General features: G+C 40.7%; 1 long non-coding RNA gene across 2 annotated transcripts in view; it reads left to right on the top strand.

The window, feature by feature from the left end:
• The first annotated feature begins 509 nt into the window (after positions 1–509).
• The window catches only part of LOC142100197 (uncharacterized), a 61,869-nt gene continuing 45,307 nt past the window's right edge, over positions 510–17,071 (top strand). For both annotated transcript variants that reach the window (XR_012678762.1, XR_012678764.1), the window contains exon 1: positions 510–626. This is a non-coding gene — a long non-coding RNA (uncharacterized LOC142100197). The remainder of the gene's footprint in view (positions 627–17,071) is intronic.

The following is a 17,071-nucleotide window of genomic DNA, read 5'->3' as shown; positions in this document are numbered from 1 at the left end:
AACTGTGGAATGTTAGGTTAACACGGAACAATGTACTTTATCTTCATGGCTAATATCTGAAAATGTCAATACTGATGTTTAGATGTCCTTTACGGATATATAAAAAAATCAATAGTATCTTGTTTCAGTTAGTTTTTAAATAACTTTAAAGAACTAAATTAAAGATTTTGAATTGAGTTTACTAAGATATGATAAAACAAAGTTTCCCTCACGAAGAACCTAACGGTTCATTGCCCCACTCTTCTCTCAAATTAGGTTGGGCCTCTATCAAACAGGCTTAGAGGGTGTCAATGCCCCTCCCCAATGATCTTCATGGGATGTGGGGGAGGGGCATTGACAACACCATTGCTTCAAGGGGTAATAGGAGACACAGCAGCTCTATTGCAGTATGTCAAAAATAAATCTATCAGGAAAACAATTTTCTCTGCAAGGGAAGATCCTCTTTAAGTTATATATAAGATATTCATTTATGATTTTATTTTTTCAATCCGTGACTGCAGCAGTTGCAGAAACACGAGCATCAGGAATTTGGACTACCAGTCTACAGAGGAAAGAGTGAGATGCTTGCAATATAAAAGAGACGTGGGTACATGAGGCAGGCAGAAAATAAGGCTGAGTAAGAGCTGGTGAGTAGGAGCGTGGGGCAGCGAGATATCATTTTTGTCGAAAAAGCAATTTGCTGTCATGGTGCAGAGAGCATATTTGGCACATAAAGATATTCTCTAAAACAGCACCAAAATGCAGAATTTTTTTCGACCACGTAGACTGAGCTGCAATTGGCGGATGAAACCCGTACGCCGTAGTAGATGCCAAGGTTGAAATTTAACAACAACAAAAAATGACAAAAGAGAGTAAGAAAGAGCAAAGATAAAAAAATATCTTCATAATGTGTCATTCATTACCTCGGTATCACATTTACTCTACACAATTTGTTTTGTGGCAACAAAAAGCAGACGTTATCATTTTGTTGCAATTCTCAGTTGTGTTAGTCCTACCACAACCAAACCTCACCACCCAGCAGAATGAATGGATTGCTGCAGCCCCAGATATTTATAAATTCTGCGAAAGGTGGGTTTAGAAATATAACGCTGATTGGCGTTCAGCGGAAGTCGAAGCAAAATTGGAGCCCAAACACTGTATTGCTGGAACTTCACACCTCTGGAAAACGGCCTGTTCTGCCGCAACTTTTGCTGCTACTGCACTCGGCTATAATTGAAATAAAACATCATTATATAAGGGTAGATTTATCAAACCTTCTAAAAAGGAGAAGTGAAGGTGTTGCCTATAGCAAACAATCATATTCTAGCTATAATTTTCTAGAACATATTAAATAAATGACAGCTAGAATCTGATTGGTTGCTATGGGCAACACCTCCACTGTTCCTTTTTAGAAGCTTAATGATAGCTAGAATCTGATTGGTTGCTATGGCAACACCTCCACTGTTCCTATTTAGAAGCTTAATGATAGCTAGCATCTGATTGGTTGCTATGGGCAACACCTCCACTTGTCCTGTTTAGAAGGCTTGATACATCTATCCCTGTTGTAGAATGAGTTAGTCTTTTTTGCATAAACTGCATCGTCCCCATTATAATGTAGCTCAGCCCCCAATCAATAACATAATCATACCACAGATCTGCATTTAGTTTTGCCCTATTACTCAACCCAAACAAGCTCAATATTCATGTCCTCCGCACTAGTTAATATTCCTTTGGCTTCCTCCAATGTTTTCCTTTATACATTCCCTTTGAATGTGAGTAATTGCAGTATTATGAAACCAGTAATTAAATGGCCATTGTCCATACATGAAAACAAGGAATGCACAGTAGGCTGGTCCTGCCTGCTGGAGAGTTTATTAGATGCATATCTATTATGGGGATCAATTGCTCACAGCTACATTGTGTTCTATTGATGTTTTGTGATCAGCGGCTACGCACGGGTTTGATCATTGTGTTATGCTAAATCCTGCAACAATCCTCGAGTGGAGAGCGTTGTTATATAAATGATAGAAGTGTGAGGACATATAATAGGCTATGTCTTTGTCCTGTAAACCAGGCACTCTATTTGATCCTGGTCTCTCTTTTATGTTTATACCAAATACAACTTAGGTCTATTTTATATTGTCTGGTTTACAAGGAGAATTCTAGACAGCAGCATTTAGACCAGTATTAATAAGTAAAATGTGAAGAAAGATGATCTTTCTTGCATAGCGCAAGCACTTACTCTGGTCTGTATGTATTATTAGTGGAGTACAATATATATATATATATATATATATACACAGCAGAGAAAAACATCCCCCAGCACACTGTTATAACCAGCAAAAGGGCTGCTATTTCTATTTGTACATGTAAATGCAGAAATCTCAGTTGCACACATTTGCAAATGTATGGTAAGCCACCCGCCTCGTCACGGCGCTTATGCTAATAGGGTGGTCCTAACTCTAAACAATGAGACACCTTATATTTGGGCCATACATATGTGTTTTTAAATTGAGAGTTAACTTACCAAAAGGTACCCCAAACACCTCCAAATGGCAATACAGCGCCAGCACTCCCCATCAGCTACTGACACCATAGCATGCTGGATAACCAGGCCATTTCAAGCACCTGCTATGAACCTATAAATTGATTGAGCAACTTCCACTTCTGTATTGTTTGTTTGAGAGGCATGTTTGGAATCAGTAGCTGATGGGGAGTGATGGTGCTGTATTGCCATTGGAGGCTTTATGGGGTACCTCTTGGTAAGTTAGCTTACTGGCTGACAATTGGGTTGGGTTGTTTAATGATGGCCTATGAAAAGTGGCTGACATTGAAAGTATGTACAGTGGGGTTTTTTTTTTCAAAGTGTCTGGTAACCTAGCAATGGGGGGACAGAGGGGTGAGGGTCTGTGCAAAGTGAATAGCACTGATGCAAAACACAAAAATTTAATAAACAAATTAAAACCTCCTTTTTTGCACCCAACACCAAGCACTAGAGCCATAATCTTTTGGAAGGTGTTTCATGGATAAAACCTGGGGTCATGTGAGTAGTTGTTAAGGAATTTGAGCTCTAGCAGAAAGGCAGCTGCTACTAGTGAAAAGTCTGCTAGGCCTTGCATCAAGAGTTCATGACAATCTCTGTGACCGATATAATTTGTTCACTGGATAACATAGAATTCATCTTTTGATGTTTAGGGAATAGACATATTTGTATACTTTGGTGCAGGTTCACCAGCTTAACATATAATGCAGTATATGGTGCTAACATTCCCTGTTTTAAATACAGAGTGCCTTGTAAAGTAGCTATATACAATGTCCTAGTGTTCTATAACATATTACTATAGGGGATTATAGAGGACCAGTTTCTTCTTGTTTGTAAAATGTGGTCCTACCCTTACTGCACCCCAGTTTAGTTTTAATGGTTGCAGCGGAGGGAGCTTTTAAGGTAGAGCTATTAAGGTTATATAGTGGAGTTATTAATGTAATGTGGGAGCTATTAAGCATTTATAGTGGGGCTATACATGTAATGTGGGGTTATTAATGTAATGTAGTTGGGAAATTACTGTAATGGCGGGGGCTATTTACGCAATGTGAGGGATATTCATTTAAAGAGTCAGAACCCGGTGGCTCTCTTTATTAAATGTCAGGGCTATTAATGTAATGTGGGATTCATGGGAGATATATATATATTGTAGGGGCTAATAATACAATGTGGGGGGTGGGTCGGTGTTAAATATGGGTGCTAAAAGTTGACAAAATTTTTAGAATTTTAGATTGATTAAAAAAAATCAAGCTAAATTTGGCAAGATCGAACAGCTTCAATCATGTTCTATGATCGAGATGTTTCGCACGGGTGCAAATGGGGAACCTCAAGCTTTTTTATTAATGACCTAAATCAACCTAGGTTTTGCAAATGGGAAAACTGGAGGACAACATTGTGGAAAGGAATCATTCAGGTGTGTTATAACGATTCATACTTTTTTCTTGCTTTCTGTGTTTTATATATTACCCTATAAATACATCATTATCATATAGGTAAAGGTCAGGACGAGATCTATAACATTTGTGTATGTGAGTCAGCACATAACTAGAGAGCATTACAGAGAGCTCGCAGTCACATCTGCAGGTCACTGAGTGCGTTGTGACGTCTCACTCAGTGTAAACAGACTGTCCTCAGAAAGTCTGTCTGCTAAGCCAGGAGCAAGTTTAAACAAACACTACATGAAAATACCACATGCCGTCAATCAAACTTACCCTATTTGTGGCTTGAAAACTGTCTAGGTTTAAAGTTGCGTTTATTCATTATTTGACACTGACTTAATTAACTTTCACGTTATTTTAATTGCTTTTAATTTTCATTTGTATCGCCCCTCTTAAAGGACATCTCCTTCTTTAGTGTTAATTAAATATGTCCCCAGATACAATAAAGAGACTGGCCCTCTCAGGAACCCCCCTCTCCTTTATCTGAAGCCAAAAGACGGCTCGAAATCACATTCAAACCAGACGATGAAACGGGGAAGCTATCCGTAGTTTTTAATAGACCTCTATATGACAGCTCCATAGGTAGGGCCGGGGACGGACTTTATTCCTTGGTTTTAGTAAGAAGGAGTAATGCCACTATGCCAGGCCTATCTTTCCAATCATGCACATGAGTGCGACGGCTTTCAGAATTTGGTCTTTCAGTCCTAGTCAAATGCGTGTTTCTTTTATCATCAGTTGTCATCAGTGGCAGGCTGAGCTGGGGGGCAGGGGGGCATCCGCCACCCCGGGCCGGTCCCATAGTGGGCTACCTTGGACTGGGTCACCTGTTTTTTTTTTTCTTTATAATGTTCCTAAAAGCCCAGTCTTACCCCCTGAGCTAAAATTTGCCAGCCCTCCCCTGGTTGTTGCGCTTCTAATGAAACACAGAAAAATACTTTGTGCTATGCTAGTCTATGGCATGAGAGGGAGGGGGTGTGTGACAACATGATTTGCGTCATCACGGCTAGGATTTGGGGCCCTGGGCGTTGATGATGGGATACACAACGAATTGCGCCGTTGCTTCTCAAGAAGATCAAGGAGAGTAGATGAGTACAACGAGCTCTGGCAAGTTTTTATTTTTTTTGCTTGTTTTCAGTGGCAGTATTTTTGGCGTCGCATATTGAGTGTGATAAAGGGACGCAGGGCATAAAATCAACAAAAAAAAGGAAAAAAAACCACTGAGAAAACAAGTTAGAGAGAGAAAAAGGAAAAAAAAAACGGTGTTTACGTTTCTTTTGGGAAACATCAAATAAAATGTAAATAGTAGATAGTTGGGATCTGATTGGTTGCTATGGGCAACACCTCCTCTAAATCTACCCCTAAGTGTTTTGGCTGAGATGGTCAACACCGCTGGGTGTCTGACATTGTAACATCTGCTGAACTGATCACCTCTACCCTAGATCGTGGACTAGTGAGAAAAACATCCTCACAATAGAGTATCTTGTTTCATCATCAATGTTTCACGCTGGTTTCCATACGTCCTTTCTCCTGTAAACAGCACTTCTTGCCTAGTTGACTCTTCATACAAAGGAAGACATAAGAGGGATTTGAGTAACTGAGTTTTTTCTGTAGCTCTGCATTGCCCTCTTCCAGAGGAAAGCAATCTCTTCTCGGACATATTTGCTCAGTGGAAACACCCAGCTTTTCTTTGTTTTGTGAATTCTCTCCCGGTTACACTAGTTCTCTGTGACCGATCTCTTTCCATCAGTTTCATTTCTCTTAGTTGACGCCATACTCACAGGTTCCCTTATGCAATAGAGATATTTGTGCAGTTAGTGGAATGTAAAGTGCCTCAGGTTTTACTACTAACTCAGCTATCTGTGATATGCTGCTGGTATGAGATAGGAAGCATTTTCCTAGTACTTGACTACACAGTTGGAGGCAAGTTTGCATTTGGCCTGAGCAGATGTGGTTTGTTCTTTCTGAATGATGTGAAGTTTCTGGTTCTATCCCAATGTTTTTTATTCGGGCAAATAGGGTAGAAATAGTTTCAAGATTTCAGTATGTAATCCAATACGAAATAATAACCGGTGGTGTAATCTGGACAGGGGAAAAACTTTTGTACCTTTTTATTTTTTTTACAATCAATTATCAAAGAAAAAAAAAATGCCATCACGCCAAGCTGCACTGTTTTGAGGGATTCAAAGACACTCTAAACTGGGGGAATGGTATGTCAGCCTAGGGAATAATGACTAGGAAGAAATTGCAAATTAATTGATTTATTATCATCATGACAACCAGTGAGGCCAGATGTCTAAATTACTAGAATGCACCCCTAGAACCAGGCTTGTCGTAGTGTTCACCATTAGCAATCCCCTTTCCTTTAGAGTGGTAGGTGCTTACCGGTAATCGATTGCTCTCAGACATATACTAATAGGGGCTCATTCCGGAGTAGCCTCCAAGGAACTGTCAAGGTTTAATCCAGTGGTCACGGTGTAAGCAAAGGTCAGGGCAGGCAGCAATTCAGAGAATAGTCAGAATCCAAAGCAAAGGTCAGGGCAGGCAGCAATTCAGAGAATAGTCAGAGTCCAAAGCAGAGGTCAAGGCAGGCAGCTATCCATAGATTAATCCAAGTCCAAAGCAGAGGTCAGAACTAGAAACTGCATGATACAGAGACAGGCAGGCATTTCACGGAAACAGTGTGACTGTACCTATATTAAGCACAGCAGAGCTGAGTATAAAGAGCAGGGAGCCAATCAGGAGGCTCCAAGCAAGCTGCCTAACCTATTAGTGCTTTACTGCAGTGCGATCACACTGCATCGCTCGCCCATCTGCTGTAATGCATCCATAATACCGATCAAACATGCATGGAGGGGGATGAAAGTGGTGGAGCCCATCTATGGTACCTCCCTTGAGAAGGGGTCAATGAACCCCTAAAATGGGGTTTCTCTTTGACCTTTTTATAAAATGCTCTTTTTCAACCTCTCAGCATAAACATCAATAGAGGGAACCCAGGATGTCTCATCATTTTCAATGAACAATATAATGGAGCTGACCCATGAGCTGCTTAGAATATAAAAACTTCTTAATTGCATACATATATTCAGGTTGACCATCAACTTCCACTGGGGTTGACGTGATCGACCTTTTACAATACAGAGAAAGGAAAACTGTGAATCCTCATAGATAACGGAAACACCTGCTTAAATGAAAATGGATTTACTTTCTTAATAATATTGTAAGGTCGCAACTTGATATTTCTCATAGAGAGCTAGATTATCACCAACTTTAAATTTAAAACACCTACGATGGTGATGAGCAAAACACTGAGAAGCAAAGTCTGCCCATGATAACTTAACCTATCTCCATACTGATTTTAACCCATGAGCAGTCTGACTAACCTCAGGAACATCAGACGACTCCATAACAGAGAACTAGAATGACCTTGGGTGGATTCCATCGGCACAATACAAAGGTGAAATACCAGTAGAAGTATGATAGGAATTGTTGCACGCAATCTCTGACCAAGGCAAAAACTCCGACCAATTATTCATCTAAATAAGAAGCGTTACACCTCAAATTATGTTCTAAGACTTTATTGGGACGTTCAGATTGACCATTGGTCTGTGGAAGGAAATTACAGATGGTTCCCTAAATTTGAACAAAATGCTCTATAAAACCTGGAAGTAAACTGGGAACCTTTTTCAGAAACTATATTCTCTGGAATACCATGTAGTTTATGTATTGGTCAAACAGGTGAAGCCAGAGACATCTCTCGTTTCCATGAATATGCCTCAGTGACTTCAAATTGTCCGAATCTCGTAACTCAAATTTTTCTGGTTCCCGGCAAATATTTGCATAGTTTGGGGCCAAGCGGTGATAATTTTAATACTATCCATAAAATTTCTTTTAAACAGAGATGTGGTGGAAGACACAATCAGCTGTTATCAGTGCTAACACTATAGAAAAAAGGGTTAGCCTTTCAAAGTTCGTCTTTTAAGAGAAGGCTAAGGTTAAGCCTGAAGATTAATATAATGTTTTATTATGTATCCTACAATAAACATTTCAACTGGAAGTGTTTTTTTTAGAACTTTAAACTCCTTGACCCATTGATTAACCCTGCGGTGTCTCAATATCTGAAAGTAAGCTGTTTATGGAGTTATCCTCTCGTCTTGCAGTCTACCTGCTATGGTCTCTAGTTAGAGTGCACACACACTACAGAATTGGAACGACAGCTTCCATTGTTGAACGAGACGTTTAGTCCAGTTTAAAAATCTCAATCAACGATACAATGGGCTTTGGAATGATAATCGTTCATCGTTCCAGGCTACACACTACTGTGATATCGGGTTAACCAGCCGTTTATTGTCTGTTTGGCCCGATAATCGTCTGAAAACACAGAATTGTCTACTCAGCCTTAGACAGGTGATCAGAAATAGGTTATGATTACACAGCAATTGATAGCTTTCCTAAAGGCACTGAGACTAGATATAAGAGGGGAGTTGCTTTTCTCCATCTTTCCCACCCTCAACCTCCTTTTTTAGGCCTCACATACTTTTTTAGGGTGAAAGAGACTATGAAGCAAATGAAGATGTTTATTCTGTCCTATTTTTGCCTTCTTGTTTGCCATACCTGTCATATAGGGAATCCTGTAAAGCTTATTATCACTTTGTATAAGGTGATAAATAATTATTGCCAAAGACCAAGCATGTCTGTGTGTCCAGGATCTCCATCATAGACACCACCATGCTGCAAATACTTTATTGTGTATTTTCTGAAATCAGAATCGGGCATGTGGACATGTCTGAGAAGGAGCTCTCTTTGAATTTTGAACAACTGTAGTAGCGGAAGTGGAATTAACTCACACGATTATGGTGACAAGATCTCCTTTCCAGAAAATAGTTTGCAGAACGTGTCCTCTTTATTTCCAACGTTCCTTTTTTTTCCCCGCAGAATTTGTCCTCTTTTTCATCTTTTTTTATTCTATTGTCAAGAAAATATCTTTCTTCATTAACATGTCCTCTGTTTCCAGAAAATGTACAAGATTTTATCATGTAGTTTTCCTCAGTCCCCCAGGCGTTTATTGATCAACCCTTTAAAGCCTGATTTTTGGCAATGGATGCGCAATGATTACAGCCGGGAGAGAACCCAGAAGTGAAGTCTTTCGCTGATAACTTCTTGTTAATCAGCCACTTGTAGGAGGTGCCGTTCCTGTAGGACTCAATTGATAAACTGCTCTGATATTTAATTTCTTATCACTTTCATAAACAGCGCTAATAAGTTATGCTTTATGAGCAATTTCTGCGACATTAGATAAGTATGAACTTTATTTTTTTTTGCACGTGAGTATTGTACTACGAATTACACCAAACGCGTTTCGCCCTCAGCACTGCAATGCCCAAATATACACGGCTCAGAAGACGGCTTTGTTCGCCATAAAGATTTTTGCAGCGATTACAGAGAGATATTTATCTTTAGACAAACATTGCGACTGGGCACCTTTCCCGCTGCTGGTTGCTCAGTTTATCTGTAAACGCTTCCCCCGGCCATTGGTAAAGAAAGGAGCAGACACAGAACAATAGAGCCAGAACTCAACTTGTGGCACAATCAGGCTGATAGGAGGGCATTTGATCGTGCCACACCTGAAGCAAACGTTAGAATGTCCCTCATCTGCCAGGTTAACACAGCATCCTCTGTAATTCCATGACCAGTTCTGAATAAATAGGTAGACAGTGTGCAAACACATTTAATGGCATCACAACTGCACTTATTGGCTATTAATCACAATTTTGCCCCATTAATTATCATCTGTCATCGCAGTGATGACCTATATCTCCTGCGTTAGAGTTCTGTTAAATGACCGCTTTACTTAAAAATGCTTAAGCCATGCAGAAGACTGAAAATAGTTCAGTCTACCCTCCACTTCAAATTCAGCAACTTTAATAACACTGAGCAAGCAGAACGCAAGTGCTGTCAACAAGAGCGACTAACCAAACATTGGCTTACATTAGGACAACTTTAGTCTGATAAGAGCTGAAATTTGATTGGTTGCAGAGGTGACATAAGGTTAAATACATTTCAGAATATGAGGACATAATGAAAAACAGAGGCACAAATTACTTCCCAGAGTAAATAAATAGTTTAGTAATGATTCGGCCTGATACATAATGTGCCTTTTTGTTTTCCAGTAATGAATAAATCCAGCGTAGTACATCTGTATTTATTATATAATTGGTTACACTAAGCATGCCTGGCTTGTTGGGGATAACATTCAGGGAAAGTCCCCAGCAGACTGCAAAGAGTTTGTGGGCAACGTGAGCAGATTTGCATTGGTTGTGTCGCTCCGCCAACACCAGTCTCCATATATGTAATCCCAGCTGTGAAACACGAGACGGTATTTGTGTTGGAACAGCTGCAATAATAGAAACAGAGAAGTGAGACTGAGTGTTTAATGCTCATACAGCATAGAGGGACAAGATTCTGTTTTTAGGGGCCTATAACACCCAGATAGTCTAAGAACTCACAGTGGCAGAGGGAGAACCACTAACGTTGGTCAATGCTATGAAATACTCGCCAGCGTCAGAAAAGCTTAAAGAAACCAGCTTGCATTAAACAACATAAACAGTCCCACAATCCGACGTGTAATAATCAAAACAGTGGGCGATAATATTTTTTTCTGTTGTATTTAAATCCCTTATTAAAAAAGGAATTAAGCCCAAGAATCAAAATACTTTTAATAATCATGTGATTTGAGTCACTCTTACTTTACGTTAAATATACGAATCCACCGTTGAGAATTGTCTAGATTTAGTTTTGTTGGCCAAACTTTAAAGTGATCCCTCTCAATTTCCCCTCTGGTCTGTTACCATAGTCAGTAACGAGATTAAAGCAACATTGTATCAAGCTATTATTCTGAGCATCAGATATAGTTGAACTTTGGGGTCATGTTTTTACATCAATAACAATAGCATTTCTGTTAGTATAGATATTACTCAGGTCTGATTGATTAAAAACCATGAAAATGGATAGGAAATCTGTGTGTATCCTATATCATTATAATTGTTTGTTTATATAGCACCAATCATATGAAAGAGTGCATGTAATCGTTGATATTAGTCCCTGCACCACTGGAGCTTACAATCTAAACTACCTATCAGAACCTCAGACTATAGCCAATTAACCTACCAGTATGTTTTTGGAGTGTGGGAGGAACCCCATGCAAACATGGGAAAAACATACAAACTCCACAAAGGTCAGTCCCTGGTTGGAATCGAACTTATGAACCCAGTCCTGTTAGGCAGCAATACTAACCACTGTGTTGCAGCACTTAGGAAGGACCGATGTCTCTGGGATGACATGAGCAGAGATTAAGGTAAAAAGAGAGAGAGGTGGCAAATTTTGCATTGGTAGTAAAGTTATAGCATCAAAATAAATGACACAAGCGGAGATACTGGATGAGGTGGGGGCTGAGCATTGGAAAATAATTAAAATCTTTGGAATGTTGAATAATGGAAAAAAATATGGTAAATGTATCAAACCTTCTAAAAAGGAAAAGTGGAGATGTTGCCCATAGCAACCAATCAGCTTCTAGCTGTCATTTTGTAGAATGTACTAGATAAAGGATAGCTAGAATCTGATTGGTTGCTATGGGCAACATCTTCACTTTACCTTTTTAGATGGTTTGATACATTTACCCCCTAGACTTTTATTGTGGTATGATGTTGGTCATACAGTCATAGGGTCTCATTACAGTGTTGCGTCCCAAATGTACGTGTATAAATTGTGTTGTAAAAATTGCGGACTTTCTGTTATGTTGAGTCTCACGTATCTCAAGGTACAGCGAACAGAACCATCTAGAAGTCAGACGGGGTAATGCAACAATAGTCCAACTATAGCACCGAGATACGGCTAGTGTTTATTATAAATGTAAAAGTCGCATTACCCTATTCATTCACAATATAATGTAATGAAGTATCATAAAAGAGTAGAGTGCCTTGACGGTGCTAGTTCTAAATGCGAAAATAGCAGACTGTAACCCCCTAGAAGTATAAACATAATATAATGGGCAGCATGATGCCTTAGTATCATGAGTTCGATCCCCGACCATGGCCTTATCTGTGTGGAGTTTGTATGTTCTCCCCGTGTATGCGTGGGTTTCCTCCGAGTGCTCCGGTTTCCTCCCACGCGCTAAAACCCCCCCCACATACTGGTAGGTTAAATGGCTGCTATTAAATTGACCTTAGTCTGTGTGTGTGTGTGTATGTATGTTAGGGAATTTAGACTGTAAGCTCCAATGGGGCAGGGATTAATGTGAGTGAGTTCTTCGTACAGCGCTGCGGAATTAGTGGTGGTATATAAATAGATGATGATGATGATATTGCACCATCCTAGTTAGGATTAAGAACTGCTCTTACACTTCAGCATTGCCCATGTGACTCCTGAATTTTGCACGTGTATATCATATTATCAGTATGGAAGGGTAAATCTCCCCATAGCACTGAATTCAATATATCAAAATGAAAAAAGATTTCAGATAAACAGTCCTGACATGTAACCATCAAGGAAAAAATAAAAACATGTTTATCCCACGTGAGCCGACACATGTTCTTCTGTATGATAACCCATCAAAGACAGATGAAAAAAAAGAGAAAATGTTTCATTCTGTGCACGTTCCCATCAGCCCTCATTAGTCACATTCATTGCTGGAAGCCGCACTTGTAATATACCACAGGCACCTCAATGCAAACCACGTGCAGCCACAAGTGCAGTGCGTTTAATATAATAACAATGTAATTAACAGCAGTGAAAAGGGGGCACGAAACAGCAGAATTAATTAAGGCGGGGGAACGAAACAATGCAGATGATATATTCATGTTTCTCCCACATCTTTCCTAAAGGAGAAACCATTATTTGACACAATTCTAATTTATGCTTAAAAAACAAGTTTGTTTTCAGTTCCCCATACATGAGAACTGCAGAGGATTTAGACATAAAAGAGGAACAATATTTCTAAAGTTTGTTTGTTTTTGGACTGAGTTTTCCCTGTGTATGGGAACTTTGTGTTACTTTTTAAATAACAAGACATTAAAATGATTTACAATACAGATGTATGTGTTAGCCCTGCTTCAGCTAAATAAAATAGATAAGGATATTCAATGTTTTGGCAATGTACTCCACTAGAGGTATATGTTTCATTGTGAGTACTACATCAGAGGTATATGATTCATTGTGAGTACTACATCAGAGGTATATGGTGCAGTGTGAGTACTCCACTAGAGGTATATGTTTCATTGTGAGTACTACATCAGAGGTATATGATGCTGTGTGAGTACTACATCAGAGGTATATGATTCATTGTGAGTACTACATCAGAGGTATATGGTGCAGTGTGAGTACTACGTCAGAGGTATATGTTGCATTGTGAGTACTACGTCAGAGGTATATGGTGTAGTGTGACTACTCCACCAGAGGTATATGATACAGTGTGAGTACTACGTCAGAGGTATATGGTGCAGTGTGAGTACTACGTCAGAGGTATATGGTGCAGTGTGAGTACTACGTCAGAGGTATATGATGCATTGTGAGTACTACGTCAGAGGTATATGGTGTAGTGTGACTACTCCACCAGAGGTATATGATACAGTGTGAGTGTACTACGTCAGAGGTATATGGTGCAGTGTGAGTACTACGTCAGAGGTATATGGTGCAGTGTGAGTACTATGTCAGAGGTATATGATGCATTGTGAGTACTACGTCAGAGGTATATGGTGCAGTGTGAGTACTATGTCAGAGGTATATGGTGCAGTGTGAGTACTACATCAGAGGTATATGGTGCAGTGTAAGTACTTCGTCAGAGGTATATGGTGCAGTGTGAGTAACTAATGTCAGAGGTATATGATGCATTGTGAGTACTACGTCAGAGGTATACGGTGCAGTGTGAGGTACTATACCAGATCGTGTAGCGTATCTTGCACGTATCAGAAAATTGGCTGAATGCATATGAGGTCATGCAGATTTGCACATTTATGACAGCTTGCATCTAGATAGATGGGACAGGAGCGTTCTAAACCAGTGGCGTATACCAGGGGGGGGGGGGGGGCCGATCGGGGCGATGGCTCCCACTAGCAGACACTTTGTTGCCGACGGCTGCACAGTATGTGCAGGTCCGTCCAGCCGTGACAGGCAGGGACAGTGTGCTGCCCGGCTGCTCTGAAACACAATCAGAGCAGCCGGGGCAGCACCTGTCCCCTGCCTGTCACGGCTGGACGGACCTGCACATACTGTGCAGCCGTCTGCAGCCTAAACTGTTAGAAAGGGGCGGGGCCTAAATCGCCCCCCCCCCCCCAAAAATCGCCCCGGTACGGTAGTTTTCTAGATCCGCCCCTGGTTCTAACGTAGGACGAGTACATTAAGGGTATGTTGGCGCAATTGCAAACTGAGGCAGATCAGGACAAAGATGCATGCTTCTGGGACAAGCCGTACTATTTATGCGTGGCCAGGGCAGATGCAAATATGATATAATGATGGTGAAGAATCTCCAGCGCTAGAAATCCCCTTGTGATTGGCTATTTGCTATTTATTATTAGATGTTTATATACGACAATGTGTATTATAAATGTTGTGGACCATTTATAAAGGGTTCTCAGGATATACCTGGCGGAAGACTAAAACTGAAGACCTCGACTTATTTGGAGTTTTTGAGTAAATAAATAAAGAAAAAAAAAATACATGAAAACATTAAAAGAATAAGTCAATGCCCATTCTCTGCCACCTTTAAGAAGATGTAATACTCTAGAAAAAAAACACTACAACCTCCTAAAGGCGCTATAGTTACCTACTCTCCCGGAATGTCCGGGAGACTCCCAAATTTCTAGAGAATCCTGGGAGAGCAGGGCAACCCCCCAGATAGAGCCCACTTTGTTAATGAAATGGATGGAGGCAGGGCTTAGTGATGCGATTCTTGTGTCATTGTGGCCCCACCCCCTGTTGTAATTGGCCAAAATAGTGACATTTGCTTGGGGGGCAGAGCCAAAATGATGCGATTCATTGAGCTCCGCCCCCACACGCCCACCTCCCCCTGGATCCCCCAGAGGCCAATGAGCAAAAGTTGGCAAGTTTGCACTATCTCCACTTGAGTTGGGTACGGATCACCGATGCTCAAAAATCCGACAGGGTTTATTCCTGCAAAAAAAAAAAAAGTGATATAAACGAATAGAAAATAAAGAGACTTACCTGAAAACTGAAGGTCCACATCTCCGATGGAAGCGTCATGCTGGTGGGCAGGGATTCCGAAGACACAGGACCTCCGGCACTTCACTTTGACGTCTGCGTGACTTAGATGAAGGTTAATTAAAGCGGCAATGTCTGGACTCCGCAGGTTAAGTGTTAAAACACTTATCCTGTATTTAAGTAGAAATAGCAGCTCTAATGGTCATAGCAATGTGCTGGTTTTTTTTTCTGTAATTCTTTCTTTCAGGATAACCCCCCCCCCCCTCCCCTTTCAGCACCTGCTGTGAACCTATAAATGATTGAGCAACTTCCCACTCCTGTATTGTCAGCATTATGGACTACGCCACTCTTACATTCACAAGGAGCAAGAATTTACCACCCCCATGCATGACGTGACCAAATAGCATTCCTGCTGCAGGCCCGCATTTCTGTAGCTTCAAAAATAACCTTTAAGGATTTTGGAAAATCTGCTTTAGTGACTTGGGTGGGCCATAGCAAAAAGTGAGGCAGAGCTTATAAATGACTGTCTACATTGACTCTTAGTAGGAAAGGGTTGTGCACAGAGGATGCAAGGTATATTTACATACCTTGTACACCTGCACAGAACTAGGTTCAGATGCCATGGGGCCCTAGTTTGCCTTCGCCCTACTTTGTTCATAAAAAAGAAAACTAAAAAAAAAAAACTTACAACAGGTTAAAATAAAACAGGCCCTTCAGTAAAAAACAAAGAAAAAAACATTAAAACGGCTTAGAGTAATCTGTGCCCCACACTCCCTACTGGGTCCCTAGGCATGAGTCTAGGTTGCCTAATGGATGGTCCGGCTCTGCTCTGCGTCACATACATGTACAAGCAGTATGCTAAAGGAGGTGTGCGCTTATGCAATTCACTCCAGCATCATCAGTTACTCAATTGTTTCTCTGAAGCAGTAGTTTGTTAGTATAATGTGCCATTAGGAATACTCATTATAATAGACACGTTGTACTGCTATACGCTGATTACAGCCATATTGACACTGCGCTAATTACTGCTCGTCAGGCGCAGGCTGTCAGCTGTGTTTCAGCATATGGCTGGTGACTAAGGGAACCATACAAGCACGTTGGATATTAATATAATACAGGAGCTCCTATCTTAGCTTTTATTCAGTAAATTAATTCATCCTCTCGTTTCGTGAACTTAACATTGACCGAGAATATCATTTCTGGGAGGCTTTATAAAGGCCCCTCATTGTGGGGTTCCTGCCAGCGTTCAGCAATTACCAAGAACCAGCCGAGATGTATCCTGCCGGTGATTACAGACCGTTGCCATGGTAACTACGGCATACTCTTTATCCCATGCCTGAATCTTTCCAGGATTCACATGGTTAATAAACCTGCAAATTGCCAAAAGACAGGCAAATTGTAGAGAACTAGAAGTCCCAGCAAGTCTGCTCCAGCCTTATCCCCCTGCATTAAAATATGTGGTGGGCCGGTCACTATTACACAGCAAAATTGGGTCATGTTAGTGGGTTTGCATCAATGTTTTAGCTTGTGATTTCTAAACTTTGAATAATGGGATCCAGGTTACATTGTTATCTACTCTCTGTTGGTTTCTGGGTTACGATACCGGTAAAGCTTTCACTTCAACATTTCTAACAATCCCAGGTGGAGCATGTAGCTGGGGGCAGCATGGTGGCTCAGTGGTTAGCACCCCCTACCTCACAGCACTGAGGTCATGACCTCAATCCCCAACCAGAGCCTTTTTCTGTGTAGAGTTTGTATGCTTGACCAATGTTTGCATAGGTTTCCTCCCACACTCCAAAAACTGCTAAGCTTATTGGCTGCTGATAAGATTAACCCTAGTGTGTTAGAGAATGTAGACTCTACACCCCAATGGGGCAGGGACTGATGTGAATGACAAATATTC

The sequence above is a fragment of the Mixophyes fleayi genome, chromosome 8 (assembly GCF_038048845.1).
Source record: "Mixophyes fleayi isolate aMixFle1 chromosome 8, aMixFle1.hap1, whole genome shotgun sequence".
Taxonomy (NCBI): Eukaryota; Metazoa; Chordata; class Amphibia; order Anura; family Limnodynastidae; genus Mixophyes; species Mixophyes fleayi.
Note: the sequence above shows the minus strand (reverse complement) of the source record. Positions and strands in the feature narration are given on the sequence as shown.